At 39.8% G+C, this 18,903-nt stretch overlaps 1 long non-coding RNA gene across 1 annotated transcript; it reads left to right on the plus strand.

The window, feature by feature from the left end:
- Positions 1 to 13,679: 13,679 nt before the first annotated feature.
- Positions 13,680 to 15,025, plus strand: LOC120555017. The gene is made up of 3 exons (XR_005638618.1): positions 13,680 to 13,778; positions 13,963 to 14,008; positions 15,012 to 15,025. It is a non-coding gene; the product is annotated as an uncharacterized LOC120555017 (long non-coding RNA).
- Positions 15,026 to 18,903: the final 3,878 nt, after the last annotated feature.

Raw genomic sequence — 18,903 nt, forward strand, 5'->3', positions numbered from 1 at the left:
TTTTTTTTAAATTTTTTTTTTTTTAATAATCTATCTAAGTAGTGTTATAAGGAACTAAAAGGTGTATTTTAACCGCCTGAGTGTCTGGAGTCTCCAGCTGTCTGTCTCTCTCCTCAGCCGCTCTCTCTCTCTCTTCACCTCCTCTTCTTTCTCCTCCAGCTGCTGACACAGAGAGGACGACACCTCCTGCTCCCTGTGAGACAGACAGACAGACAGACAGACAGAGACGCACACACACACACACACATACACACACAGACAGACAGACAGACAGACACACACAGAGGCACGCACACACACACACTCACACACACAGACAGAGATGCACACACAGTGTTTGTGTGTGTGTGGGTGTGTGTGTGTTTCTGTGTGTCTATGTGTGTGTCTATGTGTGTGTCTTTGTGTGTCTGTGTGTGTTTGTCTGTGGGTGAGTGTGTGTGTCTTTGTGTGTATGTGTGTGTCTTTGTGTATGTTTTTGTGTGTCTCTGTGTGTGTCTTTGTGTGTGTGTGTTTGTCTCTGTGTGTGTATCTGTCGGTGTGAGTGTGTGTGTGTGTTTTATGTATATATAATAAAACGATTAAATTAAAGGCATATAGTATAACCAACATGAAGACATAAAATGTAATATAAAAAGCGTGGTGAGTATGTAAGATAAAAACATAGAAATTAAACTAATAAAATCTGTAAACATGTTTTAATGTGTGAATATGATTGGTGGAGATCTGCTTGTAGTTCCTGATGATGTCACCAGAGGGCGCCATGACGTCACTCACCAGCTCAGAGATGACAACTAACTGAGGACTTTGGGTTAGTTTGATTGTTCTTTATTTTAGTATTTCTCTCTAAAATAACAAATAACAACATCACCAATTATCAGTAACATTATACACCATCATGTCGTTTGTTAACAGTTAAAACAACTTTTAACTGAAGTTTAATTTCCTGTTTATCACTGCTGGTTGTTATAAAGAGTTACTGCTCCTCTGATCTCTGTTGTCACAGTGTTTCTGGTTCTACAGGATTCTTTCTGTCTCCTCCTCCTCCTCCTCCTCTTCCTCCTGATGAAGCTGAAACAGGTTTGTTGTTTTGCTTTCAGAGTCAAAGGTTTCAGTCGACACACATGATAAGATGTCTCGGTGTCCCAGAGGTCTTCCAGGTCCAGCTGCAGCGTGAGAAACCCTCCAATCAGAGCAGTCCAGTACGTAAGTCTTTCACTTTTTCATTTTCATATTGTGTTGAGTTCAGGGAGCAGAGAGTCTGTCTGTTTTCTCTCCACGTTAGTTATCTGCTCAGCCAGCTGCTGGAACTTCACACTGTGCTATTAGTACTTTTACTGCAGTAACATCTCTGAATACTTTAATCTCTGAAGGAAAGCTTGTACTTGTTATTGTCCTCCAGGTATCTGACAGCGTATTACTCTGCACATTCACACTTTACACACAAAGTATGAATCAGCAGTAAAACATGATGTAATAGACTACAATTTTGGGGAGGAGGAAAGTGGCATGTCCATTTTCAAAGGGGCCTGTTGACCTCTGACCTCCAGGTATCTGAATGGAAATATTTCTCTGGGCCGAGGCTTCTCTTCACAGACACCGCTTCTATGATAATCCATCCAGTTATTAGGCTCGTTGGAGATGAGCCAGGTCTGCGAGAATTGATCACCGACTTGATCCAGACTTGCTCTGCTGTCATGCACATCGGGCAACGATAACCTTCACGAGATCAACCTGATGTGCGACGTTAGAAGTCAGAGAGACTGAATCTGTTCAGATTACAGATCATCTACAGTCTGTTTTTAATTAAAATCAACAACAGATGACATGTGGAGCATTTTGATAGATACTCTGTCATAATAAAAACAGCTGGAGAGATGTACATAGTGTACCGCCGTACTGCTCGCTCTACTCTTTACAGGCGCGGCGGAGCTCATCTGGAACAAGCCTATTATCAGGCAGCTGATGTCCTGCAGGCCTGTCTGCTCTCACGCGCCTTGTTATCTGAAAACTTGTTCTGCAACTTTTCAGTGTAGCTCCTCCTCGCTCTCTCTGGTCTCTTTAGTCAGAGTGTTTCTGGTTCTCCAGGATTCTTTCTGTCCTCTTCCTCCTCCTGACGAAGCTGCCTGAGTTCAACTAGAAACCGGTTAGTTCTGGCTCTCCTGTTAATTGATGAAACTCAGTGATGCCCCTTTGGCTCCCAGCCCTCAATGTGCTGTCTGTAATGTGGAGTTCTCTGCTGAGGTTTTCTCTGTTAAAGTCCAGAGAACAGCAAGCAGAGAGTCTGTCTGTTTTCTCTCCACGTTAGTTATCTGCTCAGCCAGCTGCTGTAATTTCACACTGTGCTATTATTACTTTTACTGCAGTAACATGTCTCAATACTTGCTTTAATCTCAGAAGGAAAGATTGTACTTGTTATTGTCCTCCATGTATCTGACAGCGTGTTACTCTGCTCATTCACAGTTTACACACAAAGTATGAATCAGCAGTAAAACATGATGTAATGTTCCAGAGAGTCAGCTCTCTCACTGCTACTTCTACATCAAGTACATTCAGTAACAGAGCAGGATGTTGAACTGAGTATTTTCACCGTGTCGTATTAATAGCTTGGAGTACTTCTTCCACTGCGTCACTGAGTCTGTTTAACGATAAAGTTTGTTCATCACATTTTAAACATGTTGGAACTCGACGTGTGGAAAGTCCCTCTGTTGTTGGAGTGTTTCTGGTTCTCCAGGATTCTTTCTGTCCTCTTCCTCCTCCTGACGAAGCTGCCTGAGTTCAGGTAGAAACCGGTTAGCTCTGCCTCTCCTGTTAAATGATGAAAAGCCTGTAATGTGGAGTTCTCTGCTGAGGTTTTCTCTGTTAAAGTCCAGAGAACAGCAAGCAGAGAGTCTGTCTGTTTTCTCTCCACGTTAGTTATCTGCTCAGCCAGCTGCTGGAACTTCACACTGTGCTATTAGTACTTTTACTGCAGTAACATGTTTACATTTTTTATTTCTCCAGTTATGAATGCATTTGTGTAGCTGTTTATTATTTGTATACTACATGTATATATATTGATGTATAATCAATATATTTTATTAAGATAATGCTATAAACAAAGGATTCTGGTTAAAACAAAGGATTCCACATATTTTTCCAGAGCATTAAGCTGTTGTGCACTGTTTGAACTAGTTTGTGTTTACAGTCTTTAAAGTGCCCATATTATGAAAAAACACTTTTTCTGGTATTTGGGGTGTTCTTTTGTGTCTCTGGTGCTTCCACACACATACAAACTTTGAAAAAAATCCATCCATGCTGTTTTGAGTGAGATACGGTTTCTGATTGTGTCCTGCCTTCAGTCTCCTAGTGAGCTGTTCAAAATTGGCTCGGACTGTGACGTCACAATCCGAAACGAGGTGGCTAACCGCGAACCGGCCAGCTCAGCGCGTTAGCATGCTAATGCTAATGCTAACACTAGCATGGTATCTCGTTCTCAATAGCAAAGCACTGCTACAACACACACAAGTTCACCATAATCTACAAAAGAACTACTTCCATGTGCGCCCTCATTTAGAAGTCTCCCAGCTAATCCTGCCTTGTAACTGACTGAAGTTGGAGAAACAGGCTTTCTTTTACTTCTATGGAGCTAGCTAGCTGACATGATCTACATCTGAGCTACTGAGCATGTGCGAAGCGCAATCAAAGATAGTACAGAAGAAGTAGAAGAAAAGAGGTCTCACTCTGTAGCTAAAACAGAAACCAGGTGAAAAGAGGATCTACAGCAATGAGAGAGAGCTGTGCAGTACAACTAAATTATGGTGTTTTTTGAAAATTAAACCATGTAAACCTATTCTGGTAAAACCTTAAAATACAATTATGAAACTGAAAATGAATATAATATGGGCGCTTTAAATCTTTCAGTCAGTAATGGAGCATCGACAGAGCAGTCATTGACAACAGCAACCACAGTCAATTCAATTCAATTCAATTTTATTCATAGTATCAAATCATAATAAGAGTTGTATCAAGACACTTTACAGATAGAGTAGGTCAAGACCACACTCTTTAATTTAGATGCAGACCCAACAATTCCAGTAAATCAAGTGCAAGCATTTAGTGCGACAGTGGCGAGGAAAAACTTACTTTTAGGAAGAAACCTGGGACAGACCCAGGGTCTTGGTAGGTGGTGTCTGACGGGACAGACCCAGGCTCTTGGTGGGTGGTGTCTGATGGTGCCGGTTGGGGGTGTGATGAACACTGGCAATAATAGTCATAATAAAGATAATGGATCAGTGACTAGAAATAGCAGTTGTAGTAGTTCATGGCATAGCAGAGCACTGCAGGGTGTCACAGGATGTAGCAGGACGTAGCAGGACGTAGCAGGACGTAGCAGGACGTAGCAGGACGTAGCAGAGCACTGCAGGATGTAGCAGGGCTTAGCAGGACGTAGCAGAGCACTGCAGGACGTGGCAGGGCGTAGTAGGACGCAGCAGGATTGCAGCGAGGGGGCCACCCTAATCCAAGGAAACATGCTGGGCGAAAAGAAAACATATGGACTCCGGGGAATAAGCTCCCCAGAGCTAGGTTAGTAACAAGGATTTCTGGGACATGGAAGCACACAGATGAAAAGAGAGAGGAGAAAGGAGCTCAGTGTGTCAAAGGAAGTCCCCCGGCAGTCTAAAAACTATAACAGCATAATTAAGAGAGACAAGAGGTATGTTAGGAGCCTGGTCGGCCTAGAACTCTCCCCAACAGGATCGGGCTGTACTGGCCTGCCTCCCCTACTTTGATTATCTTATTGATTATAACGTAATGAATCTGACGACTACGACAAGAAGAAGGAGGGCCGAGCTAGGGCGACGCTAATCCTCACTCCTTAACAATATGCTTTATCAAAGAGTAGAATTTTAAGTTTACTCTTAAATGTGGTGATGGTGTCTGCCTCCTGAACCCAGACTGGGAGCTGGTTCCACAGGAGAGGAGCCTGGTAGCTGAACGCGCGGCTCCCCTTCTACGTCCCATTACTACTTATGTAGAGACTCTAGCGAACCACAAGTAACTCTGAATAGAGCGAACATACAGCCCTTCTACTTACTTCGGTCCATGGGACCTATCTTCTTAAAAATCCCAAGTATGGGAGGACGAGGGTATAATAGGAGTATGTAATTAGTTTTTAGTGCTAAAGCGTGCCACAAATATGATGTGTCCCTATAAACATTATTTTTCCTCAAAGAAAGTCTCTGTTTATTGTTAAACTGTTGAAGTATTAGATTGTGAAAATACGTAATTACAAAGACTACAACCTTCATGGATGACGTCTCGAAGCTGCTACAATGTCTGTGTGTATCGTATCGGGGATGTAATCGTTACTCTAATGAGCAGAGGATCTTGCTTGTTCTTTTGCTTCTCTGCTGAGAACACATGACTGGATAAAACACAGCAGTTCAAATAACATTACATGTGTTGTGGAACAGAGCTAAGCTTAGCTAGCTAGCGAGTAAGGCGAAGCATCAAGCTAGGTGACGAGATTGTGTGAAACGGGAGATGTAGTCCACTGAGCGGTTTCACACAAAACTAATGGTACTACGACAAACCTACGGGTAACTGAGACTTTCTTCGGTTGAAAAATTATCTTTTAAATTGACGAACATCATATTTGTAATCCATGGCTCAATTCAAACGGGATCAAAAAATAATTTGCCTCTCCCCGTTCACTACCTTTCATATTTTTTCTGACTTAAGGTCCCATGAGGTCCACCGGAAGGGGCGGGACTTCGGCTCTCTATTCTGGGAGAGCAGTGCTCTAGTGGGACAATAAGGTACTAGGAGCTCTTCTAGATATGATGGTGCTTGACCATTTAGAGCTTTGTAGGTCAGGAGAAGGATTTTTAAATTCAATCCTGGATTTTACAGGAAGCCAATGCAGAGAAGCTAATACAGGAGGAAGATGATCTCTTTTCTAGTCACACAGAGGGAAGAAACCAAGGGGGTAAGCCTCTCTGCACAACGCCTACCTCCTATGGCACCATTTTGATGCTACCAAGCCATCACCTCCAGTTAGCATCCCATTGACTGCCATTCATTTTGACGTCACTTTGACAGTGAATAACTTTACATCTGAAGCCTTTAAAGACTCTATCTGTCTATTGTGTATTTCTAAAGAAACACGACAACGTATAAAAGGCTCCATTACCTTGTAGCTCACGTTATGGCTCCGTAGCAGACGCTTTTCTAAAAATAGGCTAACGATTGGGTCATAACCACGAGACTTACTGTCACACAGTAGAGGAATTACCGTATAGTACAGGAGAAGCTCACAGGCAGTTTGGACTTCCATTAGCTGTTTAAGTTTAATTACTAATGTTAACTAGCATGTTAGTGATCAGTAATTACTAATGTTAACTAGCATGTTAGTGATCAGTAATTACTAATGTTAACTAGCATGTTAGTGATCAATAATTACTAATGTTAACTAGCATGTTAGTGATCAGTAAATACTAATGTTAACTAGCATGTTAGTGATCAGTAATTACTAATGTTAACTAGCATGTTAGTGATCAGTAATTAGCCTGTGTCTATGTTATCTCCTTACATATACCTACACTCTCCGTCTCTGTAAGATTGGGAATGATTGAGATTTTTCTTGGCACAGCTACCAGAAGACTTCTGAAAACTTTGTTTTGGAAGAAACAAAGCTCTTATTGTGAAAGTCGGCTTCCTGACAGCTGGAGCTGTGACGCATCAAGAAACAACTCACCTGAGTTGTTCTACGTCGACATTTTGGACTGTTTGAGGAAACTGTAAGTTGCTGTTTGATACTTTAACAATACGTTAGTCTTTGGTCTCTTCAGGGTTAGTTTCTGGCTCTGTAATGTTAAATATAATAAATAAATATATACATTATATAAATATAATGTTTCTATTTCACTTCTTATTTCCTGAGGAAGTTTAGATGACTCTTGTGTTGAAGATTAATCTCCATGTTGTAACATGAACTACTACAGAGGAGGTTTTAAATCCTTTGCCAGGTGTTTCTACGTCTGTCTGTCCCAACCGTGAGGCTGCAGTCAGGAAACTTTACAGCTGTGTAGTTGAGATCTAAATGAAGCTGAGTTTGAAGATGGGGGTCTGAGCCTTTCTCCTGCTGTCAGAAAACACACCGTCGTCACGCGTGAAAGTCAGACACAACAGGAGTGTTGAGTCTTGTGTTGAAGATCAGAAATCTGTCTGCAGCAGTTAGTGTCGGTCATTCTATTCACTGACAGGACTGATGTGGAGACAACATGACTCAGCCTTTTATTCTCTAACTAAACCAACTAATATGTAACTGCGTCACTATGAGCTGGTCGTCCTCCAACAGGAACTAGTGTCGCTTCTTTATGATGCAACTCTGTGTTCAAATTCAATACCATGTTATTTGTAGTGTCCAATCCTAATCAGGACACTCTACAAATAGATTAGGTGTAGACCAAACTCTCAGCAATCATTTGGTGTGACAGTGGAGAGAAAAAACTTCTGACGTCTAAATTCTTGCATTCAGATATTTCATTTTTGTTATTTATACAGGAAAACTTTAAAAGTAACAATAAGTTACAATATACTGTAAATGGGCCTTTATTATATATATATATATATATATATATATATATATATATAGTATATTAGTATGCACAAATGTAAGTTATAAAATGTTGGAGGTTTCCACAGAATGAAGCTGTATCTCGACGCTTCTAAATCTCCCTGTCTTAATCCACATTAAAAAAATCCACAGGATCACAAGGTAAAAGTTTAGTTATTTACGTTTACACAAGGAAAAAATAGAACAGTGCAAAAATCCACTTTCCAAAAACGATGCAGAGAGCCAGAGAGAGAAGGTGAGAATGGTAAAGGAAATTGTTGTATTCCAATTATCAAAACATAAATGACTGCATTTAGGCTCCTACAAACATCCTTATTTATTTGAAGAACACAAAACTTAGGAGGCAGGTAACACTTAAACATGTAAATATATAGGAATATAATGCAGTAAGAAGGCTTTTACATCAGGGACCTTGAGCCCAGATCTGCTCTCTTTTAATTAAAGAAATTCTCAGTCGACTAACACTCAAAGGATTTGATCGACTAATGGATAGTTGATTTAATGGACAGGTCTGTAAAACAGAGTTTCTCCTCAAAGACTCATGCAAAAGCTCCACTTTAAATCCTGTTTTTACATTAGATACACAGGACAGAAAGGTGAGACTGATTGTCATAATGGAGTCTTGTCTCTATTAGAGGACAGAAAGATGGCATTAGTCCTGGAGTCTTGTCTCTATTAGAGGACAGAAAGATGACATTAGTCCTGGAGTCTTGTCTCCATTAGAGGACAGAAAGATGACATTAGTCCTGGAGTCTTGTCACCATTAGAGGACAGAAAGATGACATTAGTCCTGGAGTCTTGTCTCCATTAGAGGACAGAAAGATGACATTAGTCCTGGAGTCTTGTCACCATTAGAGGACAGAAAGATGACATTAGTCCTGGAGTCTTGTCTCCATTAGAGGACAGAAAGATGACATTAGTCCTGGAGTCTTGTCTCTATTAGAGGACAGAAAGATGACATTAGTCCTGGAGTCTTGTCTCTATTAGAGGACAGAAAGATGACATTAGTCCTGGAGTCTTGTCTCCATTAGAGGACAGAAAGATGACATTAGTCCTGGAGTCTTGTCTCTATTAGAGGACAGAAAGATGACATTAGTCCTGGAGTCTTGTCTCCATTAGAGGACAGAAAGATGACATTAGTCCTGGAGTCTTGTCTCCATTAGAGGACAGAAAGATGACATTAGTCCTGGAGTCTTGTCTCCATTAGAGGACAGAAAGATGACATTAGTCCTGGAGTCTTGTCTCCATTAGAGGACAGAAAGATGACATTAGTCCTGGAGTCTTGTCTCCATTAGAGGACAGAAAGATGACATTAGTCCTGGAGTCTTGTCTCCATTAGAGGACAGAAAGATGACATTAGTCCTGAGTCTTGTTCCATTAGAGGACAGAAAGATGACATTAGTCCTGGAGTCTTGTCTCCATTAGAGGACAGAAAGATGACATTAGTCCTGAGTCTTGTTCCATTAGAGGACAGAAAGATGACATTAGCCCTGAGTCTTGTCTCCATTAGAGGACAGAAAGACATTAGTCCTGGAGTCTTGTCTCCATTAGAGGACAGAAAGATGACATTAGTCCTGGAGTCTTTCCAATGTTCCTGTTCTCCCAGAGTTATATAGAATGTAGAATGACAGAGCAGGATGAGCAGAGAGGCAGAAACTGTTCAGTGAAGAGATTCAGACTTTATTTTCTGCTTGATAGCTTCTAGCTTCCTGCAGCAGCTCTCTTCTGTTCCTGAGATTAAAAAGTGGTCTTCCCTCTCTGTCTAACAGGACCCATCAGAGACGACCAACCTGAACCTGAACCTGGACCTTGACCCAGCCCCATAGAGATACCAATACTTTAAAATAAAAAGATCTTTATGAGAGGTATGCAGGAGAAATGGAGGAGAGAGCCGATGGAGAGATGGAGAGATCTGAGCGCAGAAGCTGTTGTTGCCACTTCGTTCGGTGCGTATTGCTGACAGCTGTTGGGTTTAGAGGCTGGTTTGTGTCAAGGTGGAGAGAACTGTTGGAGAGGAGGTCCAGCTGCAGGAGAGAGACTCTACACCGGTAGGAATCCACACACTCTGAAGGTGCTTTACTTTCCTTTAATATCAAGTTACAGTTACTTTATTATCCCCAGCGGAGACAATTGGTTGATCAGTAGATAAATCAAAATTGTTCTTTACTTATTTTACAGAAGCCTTAGGAAAAATTAGTAAAATACACACACACACACACACACACACACACACGGACACACAGCAGCACACACACACACACACACACACACACACACACACACACACACACACACACACCCACAGGCGCACACAGCGCCCACACACACACACACACACACACGGGCTTATAGCGCACACACACACACACACACACACACAGGGATTCAGCGCACACACACACACACACACACCTCACACAGTAAAAATCCTAATTTTATATGTAAATTACTCTAAAATTTTACAGTAGTTTTTGCCGTTTTTAAAAAACAGTATAAAAACAGTAAATTTACAGCTATTATCTGTAAATTACTTTACCTGCCTGTTATTTTCGTGTTACTGACAGTAATGACAAACTACAGTGATTTCCCATTTTTTTTACAGAAAATGACTGTAATATTCTGATATTTGCCACGTTATTAAAATGTTTTGCTCGTTATTTAAAGGTTTATCTCCATACTGACAATTTAAGATTTTTTTATTTTAAGGTAAATCATCTCATTAGTTGTATGTGGTTTTACATTTAAGAAGAAAGAGGAAGAGAGAGACACAGAGGACCAACAAAGAGAGGAGAGAGAGAGAGAGAGAGAAGAGTACACTTGTGGGACAGACAGACAGAGATGGAGACGTTAAAGCTCTGTGCAGTTTTACAATGAAATAAGATTTTACCCACTGTAATTTGTAAATGAAAAAAACAAACATGTGTGTAACAGCGGTGCATCAGAAACTTTTTGCATGTGATTTAGTTTGGACTTACGGTTAAGTGTTCACAAAGGCAAGATTCAGAATAACACAAATGACATGGTGCAAACACTTTATTTTCGACATGGCAGAAAAAGCACATCACAAAATGTGGCCCTGGTGTTAACACTCCTCGGTTCAACCAGGAAAAAATAATCAACGTCAATGAAATAACGTGTGTCGTTCACCTCCTCTACATAGGACATCAAGAACATCAATAAACAAAACTGCTCTCATGGAAAAGGTGGATTCAGGAAGACCTTCTTTCTAAACCCTTTCAGACTGTCTCACTATGTTACTTTGAGTATGAAACTCAAACTATCCTATTCCCTGGGGAATGCCCAAAATTCAAATTATTGCAGCAAAATATGTCTCCTCATGCCACGAAGTTGAGGACAACCAGTGGAAACTAATTAATAAATATAATTAATATATAAAATAATTGATTTTTTTTTGTGTTTTTTTTACACAAACACACACTCTTACTATTTTATTTATTTATTTCATTATAATATATTATTTTCATTTTCTAACACACACACACATCACTTACATTTGATTTATTTATTTAAATTTTTTAATATATATTATTTAAATTTTCTAACTTTTTCTTTTCTTTGTTATTACTGTTATATTGACAACAGACTACTTGTTTTAACTGTAGCCCGTTACTTTACTACTGTTTCAATGACAATTTTAATTGACACAAACGTATTGATAGATTGATTGATTCATTGTGATGAATTACTTATTGACTGAGATTGATTGATTGTGACTGTGATTGGTCAATGCATTAATTTACAGTATTACAAACAGTATAAGATTATAATTAATTTATTGTAAATATTGTTTTCTATTGTTATTCATATTTTTTGAATCAAACGCTTGCTTTGGCAATATGTGTACAGTGTTAAAGTCATTTGATAAAGCCATTTGAATTTGAATGTGTATGATTGGTCAATGTGGCTGTCATCCGAGGAAACTGGCCAATGAGCAGTGGCGCGCCTTCATTTGAAAGTGCGTGCGTTTGAATGTATGCGGGACTTCAGCGCTACTCTGCCTCCACTCCTAATCAATTCGTGGATCATTACCTGGATTATTTTACATCTGCATGCCAAATTATTATTTGAGTTGTGGGATTTCAGCGAAGAACAAAACAACAAAACCAAAATGGGAATATGGACACAGTGGAAGAGTCAGGATCTTTGCTCTCCTAACATGAACTTCATGTTATAACTGTTATCTTGGCGATATTGGTAAGAAAACATTTCCCTGATATTTTAATAACCTAACGTAATGTTTGTGTTCATATCCATAATTTAGACTGTAACGTTGTCAGACTGTTAGCTAAATGCTGAGTAATTAACGTTAACTGATGTTACAGGTAACCTAGTTAGCTAATGTGGTAACTATAGCTAACATTAACTAACTTGTTGAACGAGGATGATTCATGTTAGCAAAACACAACGTTAATATTGAGTGTGGTTTGAGATGGTTTGCTTGTTCTGTTTACAGGCAGCAAATATTTATAATACCATTAACGTTATGTTACTAACATTACAGTCACTTGTTGCTGAGTCAACCTAATGTACAGCTCAGTAATAGCGTTAACTTACGTTACGTTGTTATAACGTAATTGTACTTGCTTGTGTAATAACGGTAGCAGTTTTGATGAGTTGTAACAGCCTTCCTGCCTTCTGAAAATATTGATTTAAAGTTATAATGCAGCCTAACTTCTGGTCACAAAGTGTGTGTTAAGAGAGAGAGATGGCTGGTCTAATGTAATGTTATGCTCATTAGAACTAACTGCAGATTGGTATGTGTTTGTCCCCTGCCCTTGTTAGCTTTAGATGGTCAGGTGTGACTATTTCACATTAGATAGATAGATAGATATACTTTATTGAGCCCAAGTTGGAGATTGCGGTGTAGCCTAACTATTACAATATTCCAAACTAAAATGAGACATTATCAGACCTGTTCAAGCTGTTCAAGCTCACATTACACACAGTAACAACATAGTAAGTGAAAATAAAAGTAAAATGTAAAAATATAAAGGTGCAGTGAACAGTTAACAGCTTGTTATAACATCAAATGTCCGAGGATTTAGGCTAATCTCGTCTTTGTTTAATAGATTTCATTTCATTTACTTAACCCTAACAAACTGTTCATATCCAATGCCCTCACAGTATGGTCCAGGTCAAATTTGACCCGGTCCAAGAAAGTCCTCATTTTAGAACTACAGATCTATTTGTATATAGCCTATCTTACACTAATACATGTATTATTAATCCTTAATTTATTGCAAACTAGTCAGTGCATTCAATGCAGTAGTAGGTAAGTTTATGTATTCATTGGAACTTGCAAATGTGCATCCCACATTTGCTGCAGGTTAAGCAGTTCTTTTTGGAGAGCAAAGGTTGCATCTCATTCTCTTTTGTCCTTTTTGTGCACACACACACACACACACATTGATTTGATTCCAATTAGTCTATTTTTAGATTTCCCCAAAGTAATTTTAAGTTATTTCACCATGGGATAATTAAAGTATTTCAGATTGTGAAGACCAGCAGGGGCCTGTCCACCTGCTGTCTAATGTCAAAACGGTTTTATTTTGAACAGTATGTAAGGTTAACGAGCAGTCTAAGTTTCAATGAATGTAAATGCATGTTAAGTTCTATATACGGTTCGTGTTTACATAATACATACATTCACTAATATTTTAATTTCAGAGAGATGCTCATCAAGGCAAGGTGTTGATTACCAGAGGGAAAAGTAAGTTACAAAATATATAGCCTATACTACAAAACATTTTAAGGAAGCAATATTTGAATTGAATTGAATGCTTATCATAGCTACCATCCTTATCTCTCATCCGGTGTTCCTTATCTAGTTGAGAGTGTAAATAATTAGGGCTCCCTCATGATATTCCTCATGCGGTTGCGCACCCCGGTAGAGCCTGCCATCAGTGTGTGAATGATTGACATGTATTGTAGAGTGCGATTTGAGTGGTTGATAATACTAGAAAAGCACTATATATGCAAGAACCAATCCATTTACCATATTCTTCACTGTGTCCATCGGTACTTCACACAGCAAAGAACCTGTAGTTGAGCATCACCTGTGTGATCATGAGAAGGCTGAAGAACCAGGGGTGACAAGATATCACCGGCTGCTGGGGTGCAGCATTAAACCCAGGGACAGGTAGGCAAGCAGAGGCAAAACATACAGAGAATGAAACCAAGTTCACATCAGTCATAATAAGAATATTATGTAAGAATGAATGTATGTTTGAGGCTGTTGATTAATATTGTTGCATGCCTATGTCTCCAACAGTAAACTGGCTAATAGTCTTTGTTTGTCGGTGTGTTTTCCCCTCATGAACCAGACATTTTGGAAATGAAAAGTCTCCTGCCACAAGATCTTAGGAGCCAGTGAGTATTCATGTTGCCCTGACCATAAAGACTGTGAATGTATAATGTGCATACTAGTGGCCATATTACTGCCAGTTAGTCAGCACAAAGACAAACAATATTGGACTTATCTATATGCTGTGTATGAATCCAGTGGTGCCAAATGGTTAAACATCTTCTTTCAAATATGAAAATGTACATAGTGGCACAAACATGAATTCCATTCCACACATAAACATGAATCCCTATTTTCTATGACTTTTCCATCATGCTGGCCAGTAGTATTTGTAACACAATGGGAGTGTGCAGTAATGTTAAGTGGGCTGTTCATTCCCCAAAAGTTACCCAGGAAATAGCTCTGCAGTCCAATGGCCACTTTAACATCCTTTCTTGGTAAAACCTTTAACTATAATGTCTCATAGAAAACGTAAATGACGTTTGTTTAAAAAGGTAGCTCACTTTAAATACAAAATCAATCATTACCCAACCCTCATTCTGAAAGGTCAGGTTATATTTTTCAATTCACAAAACTCCTGGAGTTTCACATGAAAACAGCTTGCGCATCCTCCCAAACCACTGTAGTCAACAGCGGCTTTGTTTAAAACGTTACAAAAACACTTTACAAAAACATAAAAGGCCTTCATACTGCGTCTCTCGTAATCCAAGTTTTCAAAAGTCCAGACAAGCCACATTGACCTGAAAAGTTGTTATTTACACCATGTGTTTAGCAGAAATCTTTACTGTAGCTTCTCAGCTGGGAGCTGTGTTAACGTCCACACTACTTGATCTGTGGGTGTGGGTTTGCTTGACCACAGTGTAGGGCTAAGAACCTGAGGATTCTTACGCTTGTTTTTGCATTTAAAACGTAGTCACTATTTTCTGCAGTTGTTTGGGAAAATGCTACTACACTGATTTCCTGTGAAAGTCCAGCAGTGTTCATTTAAAATGAACTATAAATAAAATCCTCCTTTTTACAGTAAAGACCTTTCAGTAATATTTTCTGTGTGTGTGTTGTCCCCTCCAGGAGCAGAGCCAGACGATTACTTGCCATTTTGGAGGAAGTCTGATCTTGCTGTGTTGCACCTCTGTTACAGATTCATTGTCCTTTTGTGGTATGTTGTAATTTTGCTTAATACTACACTGTATAGTTAGGATTCTTAAATGTTATCAGAACTACCTTATACAGAGCCCCCAAGGGGTTAGGAGAATGAAGAAGAAACCACAACTCCCTCAGCTCAACAGCACAATTTGTTGCTTCCTCCATCCATTTCAAAGGGGAAATCTTTTGATTTTGATAGAAATGCTTACAGACACACGTTACATGCAGTGGAAGTACCATTTTTAGTTTTTTGGTTCCTCCTGGGGGGCTTAAAGAACTGTTTGTGAATAATTGGTTGATATTAGTAAATTTGCATCTGAATACATTAAATAAAAGGATTTTAGAATCAACAGTGGTGTTTACTTTATTTGTAGTTTATTTCCCTACGACATTTTAATTGAAACAGTGAAAATAATGTATATATTTTGTATTGCTTGAGTATGTTTTCAGTTGAGGATATTTCACAGTAATTTTGAAGATCATATTTGTCTGATCGTAATAATTTAGCAAAATATATCAAAATAATGGTATTTTCCTGCAGAACTTTAAGGATTGTCCCTTTATTGAAGGTGATTGATCATAATTATTTGGGAAAAATATCTGTAAAATAACAGTATTTTTTGTAAACATTTTAATGAAATTTTCTGTAAATTTAACGTTTTTACACATTGTTTGAATTACAGTATTTTACTTTAATTTTAGGTCAATGTTTGCCGTGGCTGCCAAACATTGACCGTTTTCTGAGGTTTTTCTTACAGTGCACACACACACACACACACACACACACACACACACACACAAACACACACACACAGGACAAAACACACAACAACACACACACACACACAAGGCGCACCACACACACACACACACACACACACACACAGGGACACAGCAGCACACACACACACACACACACACACACAGGGCACACACACCACACACACACACACACACACAGGGACACACAGCAGCACACACACACACACACACACACACACACACACACAGGGCCACACCAAAACACACACACACAAGGGACAGGCAGCACACACACACACACACACACACACACACAGGGACACACAGCACACACACACACACACACACACACACACACAGGGCACAACAGCACACACACACAGGGCCACACAGCAGCACACACACACACACACACACACCAGGGCACAAAACACAGGGAAACAGGGAAAAAAAAACACAGGACACAGCAACAAACACACACAGGGACACACAGCAGCACACACACACACACACACACAACACACACACACACACACACACACACACACACACACACACACAGGACAAAAACAAAAAAAAAGGAACACAAAAAAAAAAAAAAAAAAACAACACACACACACACAGGACACACAGCAGCCACACACACACACACACACACACACACACACACACACACACACACATGCAGAGATTACTAATAATAATATTGTAAATCCTCCATCATAACAAGCTCCAAGGTCCAAACCCGTGGCTTTTAAAGGGAATGGGAGATGATCTCTGATTGGTTGATGAATGGGAGATGATCTCTGATTGGTTGATGAATGGGAGATGATCTCTGATTGGTTGATTGCATGTTAGCCCCAAAAACCAACCCCCTCTGATTAATGAAGACACTAAGGACAACCCTTTAGGACCAGGCGCCCGGCACACAGACCCTTTTACTGCCGTCAGACTAGTAAAAGTGGATTTGGACCGGCCTAAACACACCTGCACCAGGCGCACTCCAACGTGACCTCAGATGGTTAAAATAGGGACAGACAGAGTTCTACTGGACTTGACCTCCTTTTCTCACCTCTTCCTGTGAAATCGCTGCATGTCTTTCCCTCTCGTCCTCCTGTCCCCCTGTAGGGGCGCTGGAGAGGCAGCAGTTGGACAGACAGAGAGCAGAAGAAGAGGCTGCTGATGCCAGAGATGCTCTGCAGAAGGTCCTGGCTCAAGTCTACCAGAACAGACCAGGCCCTGGCTTTCAGGCTAAGCTCGTTGTGAGTCGCGGGTGTGTCTATGTTGTTTTGCTTGATTTGTAAATTCAGGACAGCTTTGGAACTTTTTGCTGACTTTTCAGGCTTTATGTGGACCAAACTGGGCGTGAAAAAGACTTTTGAGACCAGTTTTTGTGATTGTTGAAGAGCAAAATCGCTTGTTATGCGGACGCTTTTCAAAATAAAGAGATGGGATTATGGGTATTTATGCAATTTTTATGTGATGAGTAGAGAACTTCTAAAAGATGAAAAAGAAGAAATCCCCCAACAGCCTGCTTTTGATGATGAATTACATCACTTTATAATGTTCCCATGGCAACAGGGGAAATGTCTGCTCTTGTGTGAAACGCGAAACATTTTTCAACTTTCTGCTAAGATATATTATGGAAATATATATATCGAATATATGGAATGCCGTTTTATTCACAATTAAATAAATGAATAAATAAATGAATAAATAAATATGATTATAATTAAATAAATTTAATTATTTCATGGTACTTTTATTTCATAATTCCACATTTATTTATTTCACACTCTATTTATTTCCAGTTCTTATATGCAAATCAGGGGGCGTGGCTATCTCTCACATTCAGAACAAGGTGAATGGGACTTCTTTGGCAGACCAACAACAGGACAATTTTAACAATTTTCGCCATCTTATTCATCACTAAATTCACTTCTGAGAACGTTTTAAGCAAGAAATGAACTTTTTAGATTTCGAATATAGGCAGTCTTGCGAAAATCGGTTGCCGAATTGACAATTTGCTTCAAAGTTTTGAGGTTGAGGAGCTCCATATAGTGACGGGACAGCCAGCTAGTGTCTGCCAGGGGCTGCTAGCTCCTCGGGAGAACCCAATGTAAGCTGGAGGTCTCTCTCTCTCTCTCTCTCTCTCTCTCTCTCTTTTTTTTCTCTCTCCCCCCCCTTCCACACAAAACACACACACACACACACATATTAGGAGTAGTATTCATAGACTATATACACACGGTATTATACATATGTGTCTGTGTGTGTCAGGTTGTGCGCTCAAACCACATTTCCCATAATGCACCCTGTAGTTGGGCTGATCAACCTTTAAACATCTGCAGAATCTCATTAAGAAATAGTTTGGATCACAGACTGTAAATATTACTATTATATTCATACATACAGTCTATGGTTTGGATGTTATTAAACGTAACACAAACACATCACAGGAACTTTGTGCGCTTTTATTGTGAAAAGAGACAGAAATCAAAACTAAACATGACACATTTTTACACTTTCATGATCACAGCTTCCATCTTTAAAGGACAGGAAGTGGAAGAAGTTTACAATGTTCACCAGGAATCTGTTCAATCATTCTGAATTATTTCATACAAAGTTCATTCATTAGTTCATAACAATAACCTGAAGTATTTCTGTAAGTGTGATCCTGTACAGACTCAACTGATCAGCAGTGAGAAACAGGAGGAGACTCTCCGTCCTACAGAGGACACAGAGACACTGAGGAACCAGAACCAGACCAGAACCCGACCGGATAGAGAGGCTGAGTGAATGTGGTGTTGAAGGTGTGGAGGTGGATCAGTGAGTCAGAGGGAGACTGAGTAGAAGGACAGAGAGCCAGCAGGACAGTCCACATACACTGCTACTCTACCAGAGACAGAGGAGGAGGAGATGGATGTTCTTCTGTTATTGTGACGGACAGAGTAACCATCATCAGAGCAGATCAGACTCCAGGACTGATCATTACATCCAAACACACAGTCAACACTGCCTCCTCTCCTCCTGATTCCTCTGTAACTCACTGATA

Source organism: Perca fluviatilis, unplaced genomic scaffold (genome assembly GCF_010015445.1).
Source record: "Perca fluviatilis unplaced genomic scaffold, GENO_Pfluv_1.0 PFLUV_unplaced_scaf_1, whole genome shotgun sequence".
NCBI lineage: Eukaryota > Metazoa > Chordata > Actinopteri > Perciformes > Percidae > Perca > Perca fluviatilis.